The following is a 12,182-nucleotide window of genomic DNA, read 5'->3' on the forward strand; positions in this document are numbered from 1 at the left end:
AGAAAAAATCTTTCCTTTTTCTCAAAATTCTTGGAGGAATCTCTTTCAGAATCAAAACCTCCTGATTAGCCACTTTAAGTCTTTTATTATAAGAGATTTGAATGATCTCATTTCTAATCTTTCTCTTTGTAAAATACACAACCACATCTCTTGGCAGTTTCCTTTGTTTAGCAATCCAAGAATTAACACGAAATACTTTATCTATCTTCCCCAAAAAATCCTCAAGTTGAAACCCCAAAATAGGCGCCAGGTCATCCACCAATGTCTCTTCCAGATTCTCCTGCGGATTTTCTTTCAAGCCTCTGATCCTCAAGGCGAATTCCATATCTCTATATTGCATCATCATTTCATCTTCAAGTTTTTCCATTTTATTCTCCACTTCACCCATTTTAGCCTCCAGCATCAGATTATTTTGTTTCACTTCTTCCACACATTCATCCAGATTCTCAATAAAGCCTGAAAACACTTGAAGTGCCATCAAAGTATCCTCCCTTATTTTCTTGCTCTCCTTTCCAATAAATTCTGCCACCTTCTCAAATATTTTTTCAGACTGAATTTTTAAGGCATCGTTTAGAGCATATTGTAAATCTTTTAAAGTCAATACAGATGCAGCAACTTTGGGAGGTAACTTAGAAGACTGCGTTCCAGATTGCTGAACAAACAATGCCTCCGCACTTTTAAAAACGGGTCTATGCGGTTTGGGAGCCATTTTTGCGACTAATAACTTTCAATACACACTTTCACTTTCTAGTCCATTTATTACTTTGTAGTTAAGCTGTGAAATAACCAAATCTTGAAAATAACTTTTTAGCACCTCCAAATTATCACTAGCTCTTTTAAGGTTTAAAAGTCCATTTTACATATTCCTACTCAGTTCAGTCACTTTACTTTGAAAAAAAAACACTTTCGCTTATTGTTAAAAAGAAAAAAAATCAGTCAGGCGCCATCTTCCCCTTCTTTCAAAATGATCGTTGGAGCAGGAAGAGAGTTTGAGTTTCAGAGTTAAAGCTTTGTACTTGATATTTATACTGCTCCTGCATCAGCTCTGCTGCTACTGTCACTCAAGATGTCAATCAGATCCGGCAGGAGTGGATTCAGTGTCTTGTTCTGCTAAAGCAGAAGAGTCCTTCGTCCGGAGCATTTCCAGGCTTCGGGAGAGGCTCTCACCCTTCATGCCCCAGAACAAATGTTCTGGGGCTCTAGGGGAGCTCTACCCCTACCTGGAAGCTCCCCCTCCCCTCTTTGCGCGAGGAGAAGGGTTTTCGAGCGGCGGAACAGCTGATCGTCGGCTATTCCGCCGCTTCAACGGAATCAAAGGGCCGGCGGTCGAATCTGACCGTCCTCGCCGCTGAAGCACCACCCGGAAGTCCTCAACTTTCACTAGATCTTATCTTGTGGAAATGGAGGCGGCGAAGCGTACTTACTTTGCCACCCTCATTGCGTCCACAGATAATCAAGAGATTCAAGGTGTTGGTAATGACTTACAAAGCCCTACATGGCATGGGTCCGGATTACCTATGGCAACACCTGCGGCCGGCGTCAACTTCCCTCGGTCCAGTGCGCTCCCACAGAGAGGGCCTCCTCAGGGTGCCTCCGATCAAAGAATGTCGATTGGTGGCCCCTAGGGGAAGGGCGTTCTCTGTGGGCGCGCCAGACCTGTGGAACCGCTTGCCAGTCGAGCTCCGGATGGCCCCCGACCTTTGCTCCTAAAAACTTATTTATTTGAGCAATCCAGCCTGGTTTGATGGGTTTGGGGGTGGGGTTTTAACATGGTTTTTAATTACTGTATATATTGGGCATAATATTTAATTGTTTTTTAACTTTTGTACTTTGTTTTTAATATTTATTGCCCTGTACACTGGCCTGAGTCCTTCAGGAGAAGGGCGGTATAAAAACTTAATAAATATAAATATAAATATAATCGCCTGGCCGCCCTGTTTAAGGTGACCCACTCCCTTCTAAATCAAGGGACAGGGGAAGATCCCTTGTGGGGACGGGCCGAGGAGTTTAGTCAGCATCTGCTGGACAAGATCGCTCAGATTTGGACTGGTCTGGACTCCGATTGGGCAGTGTCTGACGAGGAGGAAGCAATAGGTCTGGCCAATATTATATGGGAGGAGTTTGACCCTGTGACTCCGGATGAAGTGGACAGGATCATGGGTAGATTAAGTGCTGCCATGTGTTTACTGGACCCATGTCCCTCCTGGCTGGTTTATGTGGCTCGGGAGGTTACACGAGGCTGGCTCCAGGCAGTGATCAATGCTTCTTTGAGTGAGGGGTGCTTCCCTGCCGCCTTGAAGGAGGCGGTGGTGAGGCCCCTCCTCAAGAAACCTGCTCTGGACCCAGCTATTTTAAATAATTTTCGTCCTGTCTCCAACCTTCACTTTCTTGTGAAGGTTGTTGAGAGCATGGTGGCATGGCAGCTCCCGTTGGTCCTGGAGGAAACTGAGTATCTGGATCCGTACCAATCAGGTTTCAGGCCCGGGTACAGCACGGAGATGGCATTGGTCGCGCTGGTGGATGATCTCTGGCGGGCTCAGGATAGGGGTTATTCCTCTATCCTGGTCCTATTAGATCTCTCAGCGGCTTTTGATACCATCAACCATGGTATATTCCTGCGATGTCTCCAGAGGTTGGGAGTGGGAGGCACCATCTTACGGTGGTTCTCCTCCTACCTCTTGGGCCGTTTGCAGACGGTGTTGGCAGGAGGACAGAGGTCAACCCCGAGGCCCCTTGATTGTGGGGTGCCTCAAGGGTCGGTCCTCTCTCCCCTCCTGTTCAACATCTACATGAAGCCACTGGGTGATATCATACGTGGTTTCGGAGTGAGGTATCATCAATATGCTGATGATACCCAGCTTTTCATCTCCACTCCGAACCAACCCAGTGATGCCCTCGACGTGATGTCCCGTTGCCTGGAAGCAGTACGGATCTAGATGGGGAAGAACAGGCTACAACTCAACCCGGCCAAGACCGAGTGGCTCTACGTATCGGCATCTCGTCTTGTCCAAGATTCACCATCTTTGGTTATGGGGGGAGAGGTGTTGCCTCCCGTTGATAGGGCGTGCAACTTGGGCATCCTCCTGGATGTACGACTCAATTTAGAAGACCATATAGGGGTCGTGGCCAGGGGGGCATTTGCCCAGGTTCGCCTGGTACGCCAGTTGCACCCCTATCTGGACCGTGATGCCTTACGTATGGTCACTCATGCACTCGTTACCTCCCGTGTAGATTACTGCAACACTCTCTACATGGGGCTGCCCTTGAAGGCCACCCGGAGACTTCAGCTGGTGCAGAATGCGGCCGCACGGGTTGTGATGGGAGCATCCCGATACTCCCATATTACACCCCTCCTGCGTGAGCTGCATTGGTTGCCAGTTGCCCTACGGGTGAGGTTCAAGGTGCTGGTTCTTAGTTATAAAGCCCTACATGGCTTAGGTCCGGGATATTTGCAGGACCGTCTGCTGCCAGGAATGACTTCCCATCACCCTGTGCACTCACACAGAGAGGGTCTCTTCAGGGTGCCGTTGGCCAGACAATGTCGGCTGGCGATCCCCAGGGTGAGGGCCTTCTCTGTTGGGGCGCCTGCCCTTTGGAATCAGCTCCCCCGAGAACTTCGGATGGCCCCAGATCTCCGGTCCTTTCATTGCGACCTAAAGACATACCTTTTCCAACTGGCCGACCTGGACTGATGTTGGGGGTTTTAATCATGTTTTTAATTTTTACAGGTTTTAGTGGGCTTTGTAAATTTAATTTCTTTTAATATTTGTATTCATTGTTTTTATTGTTGTTAGCCACCCTGAGTCCTTCGAGAGATAGGGCGGCATATAAGTCCCATAATTAAATTAAATTAAATTAAATCTTATTCCAGGATTGCAAAAACTTTTCTACTCATCAAGGCACCTGTTGCAATTTCTTCCATCAGTGGAGAAGCATGAAACCTCAACTGAATTCGGGCATTCAGGTTCCTCGGACACGGATCCTACCGCTGCCGCTGAAGCGCAGAAGTCTTCCAGGCCAAACACCTAGGAGCACTCTAAGACTCATGGTTCAGTAGTCAGTTATGTCCTGCTGAGAATCGAAGGCTCACTGGGACCTTAACAAGGGTCTCCGGACGTGGGGGTCTTTGTGGCCTCTGCCCTTTCGAGCTCCACGTTGGGCGCCAGGTTGTAAGGTTTTCCACTCAGCCTCACAACTTCTCTATGCTACTCAGAAATTTCAAAGAGCCAAAAGAAACTCCTGAGCCGAGGTTTCGGGAAAGAAAACAACTTTATTTTGGAGAGTTCCTGTTTGGCAACCATCGGGACAACTGGGAAAAGCCGGTGCTCGGCTTCCCAGCTTGGTTTTTCTTCATCTAGCGACCCTTAAAGGGTCAGAAAGTTGCCCTGGAGGGGCAATGAAGGAGGAGGGATACTTCAGGAGCTCAGATCAGGGGGCACCTGATCGGAGTGAACTGTAGGACCCTCTGGAAAAATGAAGGAAAAGGCTGCCAAGATCTAGCAGCCATAGTCGTCTCCAGCAGGAAAGAAAAGGACTATAAATCAGTGGAATTTCAACCGCGTGCTGAAGCTGGGTGAGCAAGATTTTCTCTTTCCTTCTCCTTGAGGATTATAAATGTTGTGCCCCTGATGGGAAAGGGCTGAAAAGTAAAGACCCCCCAGAAGGATTAAAGTTAAAAGCGACGAGCAATTATAAAGAGGGGGAAAGACTCTTTGTTAAAAATATCGGACATTGATAAATAAGCCAAGGAGGACATCTAGTGGCGAAAGAAGAACGAAATTTCTGATATACTGTGAGAATTGAAAAAATTGTTGTGGACTGAAGTAACCTTGACAAAGGACACCTGCGAATGATAAGAGTGCCTTGCTGTGAGATTGAGATTCAAAGCTACTTTTATTGAATTTGGCTAAATCTAAACAGATGTTGTTTTGGCTTTAGATTGTAAGCTGTAAAATGACTTCATCAAATATTACTAGACTTATGAAGAAAACTTCTTCTGCACCCTCAGTAGGACAATCTAGTCCTACAACACAGGGATCTATTGAAGCAATCTTGCAACGTGAAAAGACAAGCACTGCTCAAAGTGAAACACAGATTTCATTACAATTTCTTCAAGAACTTATATTAAAAAATCAAGAGACATTGGAAAAAAACCACCTGGAAATGCAGGAAAATCACATAAAGACACAAAGTAAATTGGAGAAACTAAATGAAGAAATTTTGGATATAAAGTGAAAATATCAAAGCGCATGCCCAAGATGGCGGACGTGCTGGGCTGAGCTCTGTGGAGTGTTCCCAGTTTTCGGCGTCCTTGGTGGTCTTCCGGGGGTCCAACGAGCCTGCAGAGATGTTTTTTCTCTGTATCGAGGTTCGGAGGGACGAATGAGCTGAGAAGGAAGAAAGGTCGGCACTTCGTTGGAGTTGCAGCCCTCCATTTCCATCTGAGAGCTTCGGCGTTTCTTCTCGGAGGTCCCAGTGGAGCTGGGAGGAGCCGTGGCTTGGAGGGCTCCGAGTAGTGGATCTTTGGAGCCGATAGAGCCGCGGCCTAGAGTGGCCTCCGAAACCCCCGTATGCTTTGTAATGGAGGATGACTCGACGTTGTGGTAGAGCGGTGGAGCGACAGGCAGTGAGCTGAATGGGAGCGTTATGCCGGTTCGTGGTTTCTTCGTGGTCTGTTGGAGGTTATCTGAGGCTGTTCTTCGCCTGTTTTTGGCCGGGGAGACCTATGGCTGGCGTGGGACCGTCCGACTGTTGGCGCTGTGTGTGGCTGGCCGGACGATATGGGTTAGTTATGCCTTTTATGTTTTGGCCATCTGGACTTCAGCTGCCTGCTTTGGGGTCCATCCATCTGCTGTCCAGCTTCTCATGTTCTTCCCGCTTTGTTCTCCCCACTTTGAGAAAAACCATGCTCTCCAACTTGAATATTGTTACCTCCAGGTTGCCATGCCTGATAACTGCTGCTCTTCTTTCTCTTCCCCCCATGGACCCACTGGACTTAGAAGGTCTTGGACGAGCCTCTGTGAGAGGGCGGCTCGTATGTACTATCACCTATACCAACCTATACCATCTGCTGCCTCCCTAGAGGTGAGAGATCTACGGAGGTATGCCTTATTTGGCTTGGTATTTTGTCCATTCCAGGATGGATTTGGGCCCTCCGTGAGAGGGAGGTGCCCGTTCTACTTTGGACGTTACCTGAACGGTACCCAGCTCAATGGCAGGGAGCTGGTGGACTGGACACTTTCGACCTTCTAGTTTTCATCTTCCAGACTGATGGACTATGGGACTGCCTGACTGGACCTACCCGGACAATGGTCTACCTGTCCTATTCCAGCACAGACTTATTTGCGCTCAGGGGTGCCCCCCCTTCCTGGGCGCGACCCGCCTTTCTTTCCATCGTTCCTCTTGATGACGAGCCCAATTATTGGGTCCCCGAGAGATGGTTGGGCAGGGACAGGAGCCTCTATCGCAAATTTAACAAGAGGCCCCTGGTGCGCTTTTTAGCAAAATTCTTTGTGAGGTTAGGGAGGGGGGTGGGTTTACAGGTTCGGTTGGAAACTGGGGGGGTTCCACCAACCGTTTCTCAGACCAGGCCAGGGATTGATCACGCCGTGGTGGGGCTTGGGTTGGGGGCCTATGGGGCAGGGTGTGGGATTGCCTATTCCCACAGCAGTAGGGAATGGCCGCAGGTGTATGAACAGAGGGCCGTATCAATATCCGGGAGTGCGTCCCCGCTGTCTTCAAGCGGTGATGCGCTCCGACCCTCTGATTTTGGCCCGTGGTACCGGGAGCGAGGATGAGCATCCACCTGAGCTCAGGCTCGTGTATTTTAATGCCAGGTCCGTAGTTAATAAGGCTCCTCTCATTCGTGAGTTGATTGAGGAGGAGCATGCGGACCTGGCTTGCATTACGGAGACCTGGTTGGGCCCAGAGGGCGGTGTCCTCCTGGCTGATCTTTGCCCATCAGGCTTCCGGGTGCTGCACCAGCCTTGGGCTCAGGGTAGGGGCGGTGGAGTGGCAGTAGTTGCGAGGGAGACCTTATGTCCGCGGGAGGCCACCATGGTCCAGATAGTCGGGTGTGAGTCCCTCCTCCTGAGATGTGGCCCTACAGCTCAGTTGGGCTTGCTGCTGGTGTACTTTTCACCTAGTCGCGTAGCAGCAGCCCTGCCTGAGCTTCTCGATATCCTCTCAGGGTTGGTGGTTGAGTTCCCCAAACTTATGGTTTTGGGTGACTTCAACCTACCATCCCTGGGGGGATCATCTGAGTTAGCTCGGGAGTTCATGGCTTCCATGATGGCCATGGACCTGATGCAGGTTATTCAGGGCCCAACTCATGGGTGGGGGTCACACGCTCGATTTGGTTTTTCGATCCGGACGGTGGTTAGATGATCTTGGTGGGGGTTCTCCAATTATTATACCCCTGTCATGGACCGATCATCATCTCCTGCGGCTGGTCTTCCGTTTTGCCGCTCCCCGTCGTGGGGTTGCTGAGCCAATGAGATGGTTCCGCCCTAGGCGCCTGATGGACCCTGAGCAGTTCCAGGCGGCGCTTGGGCCCCCACCTGCCTCCTTTGCCCACAGCTTGGTCGATGCCCTAGTGGAAGCCTGGGAAAGGGCGGCCACAGAGGCACTCGACCAAGTTGTACCCATGCGGCCCTTGACCCAGCGCAGATCCCAATGGGCTCCATGGTTCTCCATGGAGCTCCGGGAGATGAGGCGTTGGAGACGGGGCCTAGAGAGCTGTTGGAGATCCAGCCGATCCGAATCCGACCGGTTACGACTAAGGTCGTTCACGAGAACTTATCTCGCGGCGATGAGGGTGCCAAGGTCTAACCACTTTGCCACCCTCATCGCGTCTGCAGATAATCACCCAGCTGCCCTGTTTAGAGTAACTCGCTCCCTCCTTAATCAGGAGGTGAGGGAGGAGCCCTTGCAGGGTCGTGCCGAGGAGTTTAGTCGATATCTGTAGGACAAAATTGCTCGGATCCGGACCGGTCTGGACTCCGACTGGGCAGAGTCTGACGATGAGGATACAGGCAGTCTTGTCGATGTTATCTGGGAGGAGTTCGATCCTGTGACTCCTGAAGACGTGGACAGGATCATGGGGAAGCTGAGCTCCACCACATGTTTGTTGGACCCATGTCCCTCCTGGCTGATTTATGCGGCCCGGGATGGGACATGAGGCTGGCTCCTGTTGTGATTCAGGGTCAGCCTGTGGGGTCGGCAGTTGGGTCGGACAACTCAGAGGAGGAGGAGGGGGCTGTTGAAGACCTTGTTGAGGGGGTTGAAGATCTTGCTGATGAGAGCCCTCAGCCAGGCCCCTCCCACTTGGTCACCACGGAGACCCAGCTGTGTGAGCCTGACAGCGTGGATGAAGATGACCCACAGCTGGCCCTGTTCAAGGACGCCCGACGCAGGAGGCAGTCAATTAGGAGTAAACAGAGGAAGGCAATGGGGCTTCTCGGAAGGAGGCAGAGAGAAGCCACGCCCTGAACTCTATATAAGGGGAATGTGTGGGGAGGGCTGGTTTGCTGAAGGCAACCGCTTGGATAGTTCGTGTTTCTTAAAGTTCCTGTTTCTTGGTTCGTGTGTTGTTTCTTTTTGTAGCTATAAATTTGGCAGGCGTAATTCCAGCCTCTTGCCGTTTGTAAAGGGGTTGTCCCTGCCTTTTCTGCAGGGCCGGTAGCAGGCTGGTACAGAACAGCTCCAGGCAGTGATAACTGCTTCTTTGAGTGAGGGTAGTTTTCCCGCCGCCTTGAAGGAGGCGGTGGTGAGACCCCTCCTCAAGAAGCCTGCCTTGGACCCAGCAATATTAAACAACTTTCGTCCGGTCTCCAACCTTCGCTTCCTGGTGAAGGTTGTTGAGAGCGTGGTGGCGCAGCAGCTCCCTTTGTTCTTGGATGAAGCTGATTATCTAGACCCGTACCAATCGGGCTTCAGGCCCGGGTACAGCACGGAGATGACATTGGTCGCGCTGGTGAATGATCTCTGGCGGGCTCGGGACAGGGGCTGCTCCTCTGTCCTAGTCCTTTTAAACCTCTCAGCGGCTTTTGATACCATCGACCATGGTATCTTGCTGCGACGTCTCAGGGGGTTGGGAGTGGGAGGCACAGTTTTTCAGTGGTTCTCCTCCTACCTTCTGGGACGTTCGCAGTCGGTGTTGGCAGGGGGGCAGAGGTCGACCTCGAGGCCTCTCATTTGTGGAGTTCCTCAGGGATCGGTCCTCCTGCCTCTCTTGTTCAACATCTATATGAAGCCGCTGGGTGAGATCATTCGTGGTTTTGGAGTTGGGTATCATCAGTATGCTGATGATACCCAGCTTTTTATTTCGACCCCAAACCACCCCAGTGATGCCCTCAATGTGATGTCCCGTTGCCTGGAGGTGGTCCGGGTCTGAATGGGGAGGAACAGGCTTCGGCTCAACCCTGACAAGACTGAGTGGCTGTTCGTGCCGGCATCCCGGGAAATTCAGATTATTCCATCTCTTGCCATGGGGGTTGAGCTATTACCCCCCGTAGATAGGGCGCGCAACTTGGGGGTCCTACTAGACTCACAGCTCTCTTTAGAAGAGCATATTGGAGCTGTGACTAGGGGGGCCTTTGCCCAGGTCCGCCTGGTGCGCCAGTTGCGGCCCTATCTGGACCGGGATGCCTTGCGTACAGTCACTCATGCGCCTGTGACCTCTCGTCTGGACTACTGTAATGCTCTCTACATGGGGCTGCCCTTGAAGACCACTCGGAGGCTCCAACTGGTGCAGAATGCAGCCGCGCGAGTTGTGCTGGGAGTCTCCCAATACTCCCATGTTACACCTTTGCTCCGCGAGCTGCATTGGCTGCCGGTTGCCCTCCAGGTGAGATTCAAGGTGTTGGTAATGACTTACAAAGCCCTATATGGCATGGGTGTGGATTACCTACGGCAACACCTGCGGCCGGCGTCAACCTCCCTCCGTCCAGTGCGCTCCCACAGAGAGGGCCTCCTCAGGGTGCCTCCGATCAAAGAATGTCGATTGGTGGCCCCTAGGGGGAGGGCGTTCTCTGTGGGCACGCCAGACCTGTGGAACCACTTGCCAGTCGAGCTCCGGATGGCCCCCGACCTTCGCTCCTTCCGGCGGGATCTAAAAACTTATTTATTTGAGCAATCCGACCTGGTTTGATGGGCTAGGGTTGGGGTTTTAATATGGCTTTTAATTACTGTTTATATTCGGGCATAATATTTAATTGTTTTTTAACTTTTGTACTTCGTTTTTATATTTATTGCCCTGTACACCGCCCTTAGTCCTTCGGGAGAAGGGCGGTATAAAAATTTAATAAATAAATAAATAAGTAAATATGAAGCTCAAAATCAAATGATAATAAAAATCAACAGAAAATACACAAAACTGAAGAAAAAACAGATGAGAACAATAAAAAGATAGAAATGTTACTAGAAGAAAATGAAAATTTAGAGAATGCAATCAAAACCTTAGAGATGGAGAAAGCGGAACATTATTTAAGATTTCAAAATATCCCTGAGGATAGAGAAGAAAACATAGCAGAAGTGATTATTTACATCCTGGAGGAGGCTCTGAAGGCAGATTGAGGAGAAATTCAGCTAGAGGTAGATGAGACATTCTGCATCAATTCAAGCTACGCAAGAAGAAACAAATTGCCAAGAGAAGTACATGTACGGTTTACAAAGAAGCCAACAAGGGATGAAATACTATGGAAAGTTAGAGATGAACCAACACAATATAAAAATAAAGAAATTGTGGTTTTAAAGCAGATACCCAAGAGAGTTAGAGACACACGAAGACAGTATCACTTTTTGACCACGAAGCTGATTGCCAATGGTATAAATTTCAGATGGTTGGTGCCGGAAGGCATCTTAATAAACTGGAATAATACAAGATATAGACTGGACTCAATTTGGAAAACAGAAGATTTTGAAGTGAGGAACAGGTCAATCTTAGATGAAGGAGTGAAACTAAGCCAAGGGAAGAGTAAGGAGCAGAAACAAACAGAAGAGAGGACCCAAGGAGCAACTGCACAAACAGAAGAACAGAAAGAGGAAGAGGGTGAAGGATTTGCCAGAGAACAAAGGACTACTAGATCTACTAGACTGAAATATAAATAAATGGAAATGGAGAAAGAAAATGGAATCTTCTCAGTAAACATAAATGGACTGAATTCCCCAATTAAAAGAAATAAGATTTTTAGGAAATTACGGAAATTGAATTTGGATATAATCTGTTTGCAAGAAACGCATATAAAAGAACAACATCATAAATTATTGGAATATTCAAAAATTGGAAAACTTTATTATGCATCAGCACAACAGAAAAAAAGAGGGGTCGCTATATATATTAAAGAGACAATAGATTCTAAAATGGTATATTCAGATAAAGAAGGAAGAATTTTAATGGTAGAAATTTATCTGCATCAAAAGCAAATATTATTAGTGGCAATTTATGCACCGAATAATAATCAAGAAAATTTTTACAAAAACCTACATAGAAAAATAATAGAAATGGAGTATCAAAATATTTGCCTACTAGGAGATTTCAATGCAATAATAGATGGAAAAATTGACTATAAAAGTAACAAAACAGGGAAAAGTGGAAGAGGAAGACTACCTAAGACATTTTTTGATATGGCGGAGGAAATTGGAATTCAAGATGTTTGGAGGGAAGTTAATCCACAAAAATTGCAATATACTTTTTATTCAAATAGCCAGAAATCCTGGTCAAGGATTGATATGATTTGGATGACAGCTGATGTGAGAATGAACGTTCAGGACATTGAAATAGAAACAGGCATATAGGCAGATCATAATCCTTTTGAAAATGACCTGGAAAGGAATACAAAAAGGGCCAAGATGGACTTTAAATCGTACCATATTAAAGGAAAAAGAATTTATAGAGTTAACAAAAAAAGAAATGGAATTCTTCAAAGAAAATAAAAAAGAAGATACTACAGCACAAAATGTATGGGATACAGCTAAAGCGTACTTTAGAGGTATAGCTATAAGGTATATGGCAAGGAAAAATAAACAGAGAAAACAGCAATATGTATTATTAAAAGAAGAATTTGGAAAGTTAGAATTAGAACTGCAAAGAAATCCACAAAAAAAGACTTTGAAAAGAGAAATGAACATAATAAAACATACGTAAATTAAATCTGTTAGACTCAGAAAAAATGGCAGAACAG

This window comes from Vipera ursinii, assembly GCF_947247035.1.
Source record: "Vipera ursinii genome assembly, chromosome: W".
In the NCBI taxonomy this organism is placed as follows: domain Eukaryota; kingdom Metazoa; phylum Chordata; class Lepidosauria; order Squamata; family Viperidae; genus Vipera; species Vipera ursinii.